The sequence below is a fragment of the Hypomesus nipponensis genome, chromosome 12 (assembly GCF_054491055.1).
Source record: "Hypomesus nipponensis isolate SF chromosome 12, ASM5449105v1, whole genome shotgun sequence".
Classification (NCBI taxonomy): domain Eukaryota; kingdom Metazoa; phylum Chordata; class Actinopteri; order Osmeriformes; family Osmeridae; genus Hypomesus; species Hypomesus nipponensis.
Window position 1 is genome coordinate 10,419,209 of NC_140372.1, and position 12,232 is coordinate 10,431,440.

At 42.1% G+C, this 12,232-nt stretch overlaps 1 long non-coding RNA gene across 2 annotated transcripts in view; it reads right to left on the minus strand.

Moving 5' to 3' along the window:
* Positions 1–7,760, minus strand: part of LOC146261043 (uncharacterized) — a 45,663-nt gene extending 37,903 nt beyond the window's left edge. Inside the window, exons 1-2 of one of the 2 annotated variants that reach the window (XR_014724793.1) lie at positions 7,623–7,760; positions 7,467–7,524 (exon numbers count right to left, since the gene is read on the minus strand). This is a non-coding gene — a long non-coding RNA (uncharacterized LOC146261043). Of the gene's footprint in view, positions 1–7,466; positions 7,525–7,618 lie in introns of both variants that reach the window. The other variant, XR_014724792.1, reaches the window with a different exon arrangement.
* Positions 7,761–12,232: the final 4,472 nt, after the last annotated feature.

A 12,232-nucleotide genomic window follows, 5' to 3' on the forward strand; every position in this document is an offset into this window, starting at 1 on the left:
CTGCGCTCCCTCGTCAGATCCAGCTCACAGTCAGACGAGCCGCGGAGGAAAGTCTTGGTCTGCGGCATCGGCTCTAGTGATGCTGCGGGGCCCACACACTCCTCGGTTGACTTTGATTCGTGTCCAGACGTCTGTTGGTTCGCCGGTGCCGGCCGTGCGCCTGCGCGCTCGTGTGTGGAGCCGCTGGAACGAGGGCACATAATGAGCGCCGTTTGGGTTTCTTTTTTTGAGTGAAGTTGTAGAAACATATCTGTTGTTCTATGTGTCCCGCAGAGACTTATAGAGGTTACAGATTTTGTGTGCGTGTGTGAGTGGGTGGGTGGGTGTGGGTATAACTCTGGCCCTCGTCGGTGTATATTTGTATTGTATTCTCCAACACATAGACCCCATGTCATCTGAATTACTGTATTGAAAATGAACACTTTCTGGTAATATATAAAATACATGGAAACATATGGGAGGAAAATACATTTGTTGAGTCCGTTTTAGAAGTGTCCAAATGAGTGAACTAATGTCTCTGATCGTGAGCCCTGTGTTGGTCTCATTAGTGTGGAAACTTCAGCACCCTGGACAGCGACACAGAAAAAGCATTTTAAACCATTCAATCTAATATAGTCTGTAGTGTTTTAGCTTCTGTGGTAATTCTCCTGTCATCTTCTAACTCTTTGTTTTCTTTTCAAATTGAACAAATGTTGTCATTTAAATGCCTGGCAATGAGGCATATTGTAATATATATTCATATTTAAAAGAGAGAATGTCGAGGCATATGTTTAGACAAATGTTATTTTGATATCTGAATCCCTGTGGACCAATTCTCTGAAGAACTACCACATGCTTCACATTCCTGCATCTGAATCCATTGAGGAGTTCTCTCTGATAATCCATCTTGTAGACCTCAACTTCCTTAGCTCATCCCCTCCCCCGCTTCCTCCCTCTGTGTGTTTGCCTGTTGCAGTTATATCTGCCAATGATCTCTCTGTTTTCTACCCCCCCCCCCACACACACACACACACACACACAATGTTCCTTTTTCACAAAATGCACACACAAACACACACGCACACACTTATGTATTTCTCATTCTCCCTCAACGCCCCCCTTTGCAGAATGTGTGAGTTTGATTGGGGCATATTTGCATTAACAAATTGTACCGGGTGTTAGTGTGCCATAGAGGTTCATACCCAACCTCCCCAGTCTGCGTCAGCCTGGCTTCGACTCTCGCCTACACAGGGATGTTCTAGTGCTGGCTTCCCTCCGCGGGCGGCCTACTTCCCTGTCTCTCTCCTCCCCTCCCCTCCACCCAAACACCACTCCAACCCCCACCTCCCTTGACATGCTTGACATATTAATGCTTGTGGAAATATGAACACATTCAATGCTTGAACTGCCAAGGATTACCATTCTCCGATGTTCATTTGGCAATGAGAATTTTGTGTAAAATTCTTAAAAGGCAAAGGGGCCGCTTTGCCATCTCTTTTTTTCCCCCTTTTCTTTGAAATTGGTAGTTCTATTTAACTCGGAAGCCGATGCCAAATTCAAATTTATTTTGGAAAAATATCCATTGTGAAACACCTGAGAGCTGTTGAATAGGGTGTTGTGTTGGGAGATTTGATTCCTGCATCAAATGGAGAAATGTCCCGATAGGTGCATTCATAGGTTCTGTACCAAAGCGGTTCTTCATGAAAGCTCTTTCTCAGGTAAGTTAAAAACCCACATTATAAACACAAAATACAGTATCAATACTATGTCAATTCATGTCTGCTGGCAGCTGATGATCTGAACTGCATCTAGTATTTTTGTGTACACACCGAATTAAATCAGATTTGCATCCACACACCATAGCACAGTAGCTACTGAGCGCTGAATGAAGCCGCAAGTACAGTGACAAATACATATTTTGTTTCAAGTTGTCAAGTGGCCGTACAGTTTCCCAGGTGCCAAATAGTTTCCTAAGGTGATTCTTTGAACACTGCGTTTTTAAATTCATGTCAAAGTGCAATCAAGTTGTGCCAAGCATCGGCCACCCACACTGGCCAAAGCCTCCAGTAAGTAAAAAAAAAAAAAAAAAAAAAAAAGCAGAAATGCCGCTGCCACATTGTAAGACCATTTCGTTCTCTACAGCTTTCTTCCTTTTTTCGTCCCCCACCCCCCCTCCCCTGCAGAGTGACCTACAGAGCTGGCAGGCATTGAGCAGAGGGAAGTCAATCAGGCTTTGAGCAGAGAGGATCCTTGGGCAAGCGGAGCCTCGCCTGTGTGGGGGTCTGCCAAAGATTCTTATTGCAGCGGGGGGTTGTCAGCACAGGTTGGCCTGACACTGGAGTCAGTTTCAGGGGTTGCTTAGGCAATGAGGCAAAAGCAATTTTGCTAACTCTGTTGTAAAGACAGACAGGGAAAGTGACTTTGGGGAGTTAACAAGCTCCCACAAAAGACAGGGAGGAGGACAGAAAAGTACAGTGTATATATGCAAGTGGTTTCAGCAAATTCGAAGCGACCTATGAGGACAAACAGTGTTTGTAATCACCTTGCGAGCAAGCATTTATGTTATTTTAGGGCTGCGGCTCTATAACGCTATCTAACAAATTAAATGACGCCTCTCTGCCAAGGTAAGCGGGAAACTATTTTTTTTAAATAACTTATCCATTCCCCCCCCCCCCCACCTCCGAAGTTCAGAAGTGGGTGTTGTCATTTTGGGTTAAGAAGATGGTTTCCACTGAGCTGGAGAATTGCAAATAGCTCAAGAAGAACATTTTCAAAGACGGGGAGGAAAGCCGAGTCTAAATGAAGCAGGAATATTATTCCCTGACGGGTTATTTCTCATGTGATGAATCCTACCGTGGTTCAGGTCCTGAGCCGTCAGACACTTTGAGCACCGGAGAGCCAGTGATTCAGAAAATGCTAAGTGAACTAAATGCACCGGCTTCTGTCACAGGAAGAAGGATGAGTGTGGCAGCATGTTGTACACTCTCCTGATCTGATGCTCCTTTATAAATGACGTGTGCAATGACCTGACCAGTGGATTATTCATGTGCTGTACATAAATGTACAGAAGTGTCTACCTTATACACGTGCAATGTATTAAGTAATGCGTCAATGCTCACTGTGATGACACTCCTCTACATAAAAATGTCTAGTTCTTATTATGAACACATGCAGTCTCCCTGAAGGAAGGACTAAGGATTTTTTATTACTATAAAATGTATAATTCTATAAAAGTTATGAATACAAAGAGATAATCATTTGGGTAAGTGTGACTTACAGACTGTGCCTCAAATAATTGTTTCATGTTTGCTTGTGAAAACTTTCTTTTTAGTTTGTGATGCTCTGACACGTTGAGTGGGTGAATTGTATTTGTAATTACAGGAACACATCTCGAACAGTTCCACAAACACTACAACCTGTGTGGGTGGTCAGCTTTTTTGTCTTTTCTTGGTAGCCTGTGACCATCTTCCGCCGACATAAGCGCTGTGCCACTGATGCAGCTCTTCAGTGCACAATGTGATGATTAAAATACTGAATCAACACAACATAGCCACAGCCCAATGCTTCACGTCTTTTTCAAAATAAAACCAGAATATGTTGTCAAGTTTTGTTTCATGCAGGTGACACGTGTTCCGACACATGTTGACACAAATGGCTATCTGAAGCACCTTTGTGCTTATACACCAAAGCATGACCAGATGTACAAAATACCATCAGCTTTGTTTTTGAAATTTCTTGAGCTTGACTATTTGTAATTTAATATGTGAAGCATCATTTTGATGGGGATGATATGCTTGGTTCACTACTTTCCTACATTATTGATCCTCCATTTGGAGGCGAAGTTTACAGTACTATCACACACTCAGAGGCACACTTCCATATCCAATAGATTATGTTGTTCTATTTAGTAAATATGTAGTAGCCACAAGCTAATTTATTTCAAAAGCGGGCTATGAATCAATAAAAAGCTTGAACTTTGCCTATACTGTACATCATAATTATTCAGAGCATCCCTCCTGTGCACTGTTTAATCATGTTATTGCTTGTATAACCATGCACTGGATGTACATAATGTACTGTTTAACTTGGTGGAGAAGTTTTTCATTATTCAACAAACAATTGGACGGTGTCAAAAAGAACACAGCACTTTATAACATCAGCACTTTTCTAGAGATTCACCTCTAAATCCTGTGTGTTAAATTGGAAGAGGATGTACTTAAAGTGGTATTTAGCACTTCAAGCGAATAATGTGAGCATCAGCAAAATGTCACAGACTTTTCCAAAAATCGCCTTGAAAGAGAAAGACAAAACACACCCACTGTCAGAAAAAAAATAAAAGGGCTTGTTCAATAGACTGTTCTTTTTATTATCTGTTTTTGCCATCAAGGCGTGTTTACAAGACAGCTCCTTATTGTATTTCCTGATCTTATCCCTTGCCCCTTTCATTTCCTCTTAGTGCTTTTCATTTAGCCTCACTGGGACTGAACGCAACTCCTCTGCCAAGCCCAGTCAAAGCCCTGTGCTAAATATCCTATGACCAAAAGTCAGTCTCTCTCCCTCTCTCCCTCTCTCCCTCTCTCCCTCTCTCTCTCTCTCTCTCTCTCTCTCTCTCTCTCTCTCTCTCTCTCTCTCTCTCTCTCTCTCTCTCTCCTCTCTCCCTCTCTCTCCCTCTCTCCCTCCCTCTCTCCCTCCCTCTCTCCCTCTCTCTCCCTCTCTCTCCCTCTCTCTCCCTCTCTCTCCCTCTCTATCCCCCTCTCTTTTCACTTATAGCTGAAGAGAGCAACTGGTCCTCCAAGGAAATATAGTAGCTGCCAACAAATTCATTGAATTTGTTGTACAATTGATCCCTTGGAGGCTGGTGTGGGGTGGAGAGCAGAGGGGGGAGGGGAGACAGGGGAGGGGTCATAAGAGTAGGGAGCCAGGGTTAATGTGGGGGGCTGGCTGTGCGCCTAGGGATCCTGATTGAAAATAACGCTGGAAAGTCTCAATTTAAATAGATTCAAGTCAACCGCGCTTCCTCCATACCAATCTCATCATGCTTTGGTTAAAGAGGGAGTTGCGTTTGGGGCCCTGGTGAGAATAAAAGACTTTAAATAGACGTTCCAGAGCCCCCGTTTCAAGACTTATAGGTTTAAGATTATTTGCGATTGGCTTCGCTCTCCCTTTGCTTGCTACTGACTCAGTGGGTGAGGGTTACTGGGCATGCATCAAAAGATCAGCCCTCTCAATTCGAATAATGAGGCCTGCCAGAGGAGTAAAACACTGTCTTGTTGTGTCATACTGAACACAGAGGTCTATCATACGTGAACACACTACACGTCGAATAAATCTGCTCACACACAACAATGTCTGCCCATCAGTTAGAACCATTAACATTTGCGTTCATCCTGTGATTAGTCCAGTTCAAACACCAGTGAAAACGCATTTCACACAGCAGAGAATTGGCTATGCTACGTAACATATCAAAAATGCTCTTTATCTAGGATTTCTGTCACTTCTTAAAGGGTTTTAGAGTTGACTGCTGTCATAGGATATGTAGAAGACGTAGTCAATACCTGCACACTTAAGTCAACCACCTTGCAGCCACTTTGTTATCTTGTATCTGACAACATACAGATTGTGTGCATATGTACACAGCCGCACATGTCATTTAGCTATTAATACACATGTTACTTTATGTCAATGCGTCACAATGACTCTCTGAATATATAGTACAAAGACAGTGTGCATAACTTTACACAATCTTCTGAGCTTTTGGGGTCAAGACATGTCATTTCTTTCATTTCTCCTCTTTCTTTTGTACTTCTAAGAACTAACGGTAATGTTTTTCTCAGTTGGACCAAATGTTTTTCATAAGCGGTAAGCGTGAAGAGATACAAGGGGGACTCATTCATAAGCATATTGCGGACTTTCAGACATATTGTGGATATCTTCAGACAGATTTGATCATGAAAAGGATGAGTGCTGACCTATTGTAGTGCTCTGGTGATTATTTAGCGACTGTAATAGCTGGCCCAAGCTAATCTCACCATCGATTCAAAACTGTCTAGCCACTGTTCCACTGTTGGTATATCAAGCCATCAGTGGTTCATTTCATAAAGTACTAAAACCATTTGTGCTAATCGGACGAGGCTGTCATCCACAATGGGTACTATATTACTGTGACTGATACCTTCATCTTTAGTTGACAAGGAAGTGTTGGAGAATGTAACCCAGCTGGCCAGGGATGTGGATTTCATGATGAATGTGGAAATAGTTTGACAGTACAGGTAAAGCACCCACATACATGGATGAAAATTGGACGGAACACAAGGTCAGACGAGCAAATCTCCTGGAGACTAAAGGGTGAGGAGCTGGGAGAAGGTAGCAATGGAAAGTTGCTGTTTTGTTCCTCTAAGATAGCTTTGGCAGGGCTACAAAGAAGTACCTCTGTGGATTCGAAAATCCCCTCTCCCTGTGCTGGGTTTGAGTGGTCGCAGTTGAGCTGTTCACTCCAATTCTACAGGGCTGATTGGAGGAGTGATGTTGAATCCCTGTTGTGTTCTGCCTGACTATCTCTCTGAGAGCTTTGAAGTACCCCCCCAGACCTCTGGCAATCCATGGGTCAGACATGGTGAGAATCATAGGTGGAAAAATAGGGACAAACACATGCCCACACACAAGCACACACGTCATGTACTGTACACAACCCATGTGTCTTGACATCCTGACCCATAGCATCTCAAAGGCCAAAATTAAGTGTATCTTTTTTCATACATTTCATACATCACCAAGTCCAACATCGCTTCCATTCTTCTCCTCACTCCACCAGGCTTCAATGTCCTTTTCTAGTTGGTATTGTGAGTAATATCTCAATGTTACTGTATGTAGTTGAATATGCAGCCTCACTGCTGGCGCCATATTTTCATGCTTCCCCATGAAAGTGTGTCTCCCCTATGCTTGTGATATCACATTAGCATATGCCTTCCCCTACAGTAACAGCAAAAACTGTGAATTAATTACTTTGAGTGTCATGGCCGTGAGTGCCGTGTCAAGCCAATTGTGTCAACATTAAAATGTATGTATTAAGCTCAAGCTAACACTGTATTTCTGGATTGCTTACCAGCTATCTATTACAACTTGCTGTATTTTCATGATTTGATTTTGATAAGTGTGATTACTACTGCTAAGGTTGTTGCATATTTTCAATGGGTATGCACATTTTTATGGGATGTTTACTAATAGGCACCAGATCAGCCCCAGTTCTACAGTGCTATGACTGGGGGTCACTGAGAAATGTTGGGGCAAAATCATTTTCTTTACTGAATGTGCATTATGTAGGGGCCGGGCTCTGCTACAGTAAGTCTAGTTTACCGTGTAACGAATCAGTTTCAAATCACCTCCACCCCTTCTCTTAAAATAACAAATTACTATTAGCCTACAACTCCTTAGCACAAAATCGTACTCACCAAAGCAGCTGGATCACTCGTACACAAAATTGTACTTACCAAAGCAGCTGGATCACTTGTGCGGCGTTCGGTGTTTGCAAACTTCTGTTCGACCTTGCTGTGAAAGGGTTGTTAAAGTATTAAAATTGAGTAAAGTGTTACCGCACAAAGTTAGGTAGCTAGTTAATTTTCAAGATAGCAAATGCCAATACCTACTGTGATGATAATTGGGTGATCATGTCCAAATATTTAGGTAGCTACAATTGTAGCGTTTATATTTAGTATTAGCCTTTAGGCTACGAAGTATGCATCAAATAATGATGTGGGGGTAGAGCTACAGTTTTTCTATTTGTGGGTAATTAAACACCAACACCTATTTCTGGAGTGAAACCCCTGTGCTTAATCTTTCTAAATAGCTAAGCTCATCAGTCCTTGCCTAAAATGTGTTTTGTTTGTTTTGTTTGTTTGGCGATGGTGGTACCCTGACGAAATAAGGCCGAGTGCTAAAATATTTGAGCAATGTGTGACCCGTAGCCTACTCACAAAGGGTTGTGTATGATAAATGAATAATTTGGCAGCCAAAAAATTAATATTCATAAAAAATCCACCCTCCACAACATTTTATCGGAAAGTTTTTTGAGGCCGGCTAGGGATGAAATTGGAGTGAACTTTTTGAATGGCTATTTCAAATTAATTGATTGAAATGAGCAACATGGACAACCGCCCCATATCCGGCGGGGGCTGTGGCTCACCAAGCCCAATTGGATATATTTAAATGTATAGTCCAGGTCCACACTTTTTAAATTACCCAATTAGTGTTAACCAAAGGCATGGGATTTAATGATTGGTATACAAGTGTAAAATAAATGTCTTCTAATTTCTTTGTTTTGATTTTTTTCCATCTAAGCCTCCAACTTAGGTTCTGTTTTACGTTGCATACATAAAGATTTATTGCAATTGTTTCTTTGTTGTATGCTTTCTGCAGTAGACCCATAGCCCAAACTAATGCTTATAGCCTGTTGATCTTAAACACTGAAATACTCAAATCAATAGTTCATTGAAAGTGTCTCTTTCAACTTTTTCTCCGCACATGTGATTACAGCACAGCTGACCTGTGAAATCGTAAAGCCAAATGCATATTAGCCTCAACCAACAACCCTGGGTTGTTTGAATCAATCTGAAAATGCAGTCAGCAAGCCAAAGCAGTAGGCGGTAGAGCCTGGGGTGAAAGATGCCATTCATCAACTCGAAGCCATGGTTTTGCCTGTGCACCCTCCAAGTAACATACTCCGGGGTGTGAATGTGAATATGTTGCAAGACCCCTTGCGTAAAGACCAGTGGGAATGTGTGTTCATGAGTCAGATCCACACCCTGGGCACAGCGAGCTTTGGCTGGTTCTATGATCGAGCTGGTAGAGCAGGCAGAGCGGCAAAGCTCGTGTGACGAGCAGTCGGAGGAAAAGCACATGCCCCTGCCTTGTTTACATTGTCTTGCAAAAGTGTTGTCTTTCCCTGCCACTTGCTAGCTCTTGCCACACGGGTGTTGAAGGGTTGGTAATGATGCTTTGTGCTTAAAGTTGTGTTCTCTGGTCACAACCCATACTTTATTAGTATGTCTACAGCACACTCTACTGGTGAGCTGTACATAGTATGAGTCACCTTCCACCTCACCTTGTACTGTAAGGACATTTATTTTTATCTTCCCTATTATCAGGAAGGGATGTATTACTATTTCAAATCAATAAGCATTTCTTGCCAACGGGTTCTATTTTTGTATTCAGGTCTCTTCTGTGTTGTCTTGTGACATAGTCTTACTCTAGGTCATCCTGACTCAAAGACAAAGCCCAGAGGACTACTTAGGGAAAGTAATCTTGATGTCTGAGGGAATGGCTATTACACAGAATTGAAATTAATCCCTGTCTTGTGTAGTAAATCTTTGTTAGGAACTTTTAAATCCCCTTTGGTTGTTCGTAAAGAACCATGGTTTTACAGTGAATTTCAGTCCAATTATAGTTGTGCATGTGTTGTTGTTATTTGGACAAAGAGTTTGAAATCTGGCTTCAAAGAAGAACCTGTGATGTCTTCAAGATGACGTTTGTATGTTTCATGGAGAAAAAAAACAAACAAGTTCACACACACACACACACGCGCAATCATAGAGGGATGATAATCAAAGTCACACTCTGACAGGACATGATTTGAAGTTCTCCCTGGGATAGGGCTACCTCAACATATATCCAAGGGGAAACTGTGCAGGTAATCCATAAGCAATTAGCTATCCCAGTCATATCCTCCAAGTTGTATCCTGTCTCCGCAGCACAAACACACTGAATCTTGTTGTTCCACCTTTTGGGTCACAGAAACTCTCCGGCAGCTTGAAAAATGAAAGGTAGTGTGCTGTTTCAACCCGGGGTGACTTAACAGGCTCCCTGCTTTTTTGGCTTTGGAGAGTCAGCATCTATTTCACAGCAAGGGGTGTGTGGCCTGTGTCTATGTTAGAAGGAGAGCCAGCCACTGCTTGCAAAGCTTCAACTCGAATAAACCGCTCTCTACCTGAAGTGACCCCTTGGTGCCCAAAAGCTCATCCTCAAGTTTTAGATTATTGGAGAAGGAGCTGAACAACACCTTGGTGGGACACTCCCTGTCGATGCAGTTACCATTAAATTCATTGCTTTATCGCCTGCTTTGCTCGGTTGCTACCTTTTTTTCCCACCAATTACTTGAAAGCAGAGGTCCTCACAAAATTGGAGTGCAATAAATTATCATCACATAATTAGGCAAAGCAGTGAAAAGGGGGCCTGTCCAAGTAAGTTTCAACCTCACTGATGATTTGATGATTGAGGGCTGCAAACTAATTGGTTTCTCTCTTGGTTGTCGGCTAGAATGGCCTGACAGCAGAAAAGGAGTTAAGAGAGAGGATGTGGAAAAGAGGCTAACAAAAAGGAAATTAAAAGAACAGGTGGAAAGGAAATGTGAGGATGTGAGATACAGACATAGAGAGGACGGGGTTGGAGAAAAACAGGGAAAGAGGCAAACAAACCCACAGAGAGAAATTGCAGATTTTTTTCTACTGAAGGCCATTTGAATGTTCAATTTCTGTCACAGAACATCTGTGACAAAGCCTTCTCATTTCAGTTTCCAGTGGGAAAGGAGAGTGTGTATGATTCAAGAAAGTAGTTTGAAATGTTTCCTAAACCTATGTAGGCAATGGAGTGGCGCTGGATTATAAGTGATGGAGACCAGCATGTGACATTTTGGCATTTCTCTTCTCGTTCCAGTATGTCCAGACTTGGTAAGGTTGAATGGCAGAAGCCAGTAGTGTGTGTCAAGGACTCCATTAACTTCACCTGGACCATGAAGGCTTTGACTCGCTCCATGCTCTGTGTTACCGTACCATGTATGTATGGCAGAAACACTCAATTGCCCATATCTTCCCTTTCAAATAATATAACAGAGGAGGAAGGTAAAACATGGCACTGATCTTATGAACTACTCCTCTCAGCCCATTGATTTTCTCCACATCTTTTTTGAGGTACTTCTGTCGTTGACTCTAATTGCTTGCCGTGGTCTGATCTATCAGCGACACAGTTCGTCTGAACACTCTTCATTACACGGCATGAGGCGCTCATTTTTATGAGGCCACAGCGCAGTGAGGTTTTGATTGGATGCCAGCAACATGAGTCAGAGAAACGGAGCGTGTTTTGAGATGGAAGAGCCATATAATCAGTGAGTGACGTCACTTATGTGGCTCTGCTGTCCATTTCTTTTGTTTTTGTTGTGGTTTTGCGTGCAATTCTCATGTGTATTGATTCCTTTCACTAATGCTTAGGGCAAGAACTACAAAATATGTTGTTGGTTTGTTCTGTATAATCACCAGACACATAGTCAAAGACTTGAGATTAATTATGGCTCTACTGATGCAATAGATGAACCGTCTCTTGATGTTTATAGGGTTGAACATACATTTGTGCACACACGGACACACACACATACACACACTCACACAATGGCAGCCTTGGAGAACCAGACCCATAAATAAAGTGATCTTAATTGCATATTGATTTGTGTAATGTTACAGTTGCTCTGGAATATTTAGCTTGTATTTTGATCTTTTCTGCTTCATGGATTGCAGACAAAATAACACAGTTGTGTTTACTTCGTCATTCTATGATCATTTTTCTTTTACCTCTACTGACCTCTGCTGGACAATTTCAAAGCTAGCTCATCTTTTAGGGTTTAAGGTCACTGTACGTGAGGAGGATACATATTTTCAATACAGACAGACAATGTCTGTTTATTGCTAAATACTACAATAACTCAGCATATTGGGATTCAAGTACACAATTGTTTCTCATCCCGGTATGTTTTCCAAAGTTTGACACAAAAAGAAAAAATTGCAAGCTGCAAGTGTTTGTAAAATAATGCAGATATCCTTAACAAAACTATAGAGGAAACTTGTATTATATGTATTATATACGAAAACTGACAGACAGAATGTATACGCCTCCTTATCTTGTATCTATATAAAACCACTGGTGTAATGTTGGCCAAACAAGCAGCCCACAAGGGAAATGTCAGAGTGCTCCTTGTCAGCCCTGTCTTTCACTGAGCAGTAATTAATGTGTCAGGTCAATTCAAGTTCATTGACACACGCATACACACACACACACACACACACACACACACAGATTGGCAATGACCAGTTATGTATTTAGTTGTAAAAGGAAGGACTCTAGTGAGTGTCTTTGTCTTGTGCTCTCTGTTGTTTTGTGGAAGCACCAGTGAGTAAGGACCTGTGAGTAGAGGCGGTAATGGCTGTTCACATGG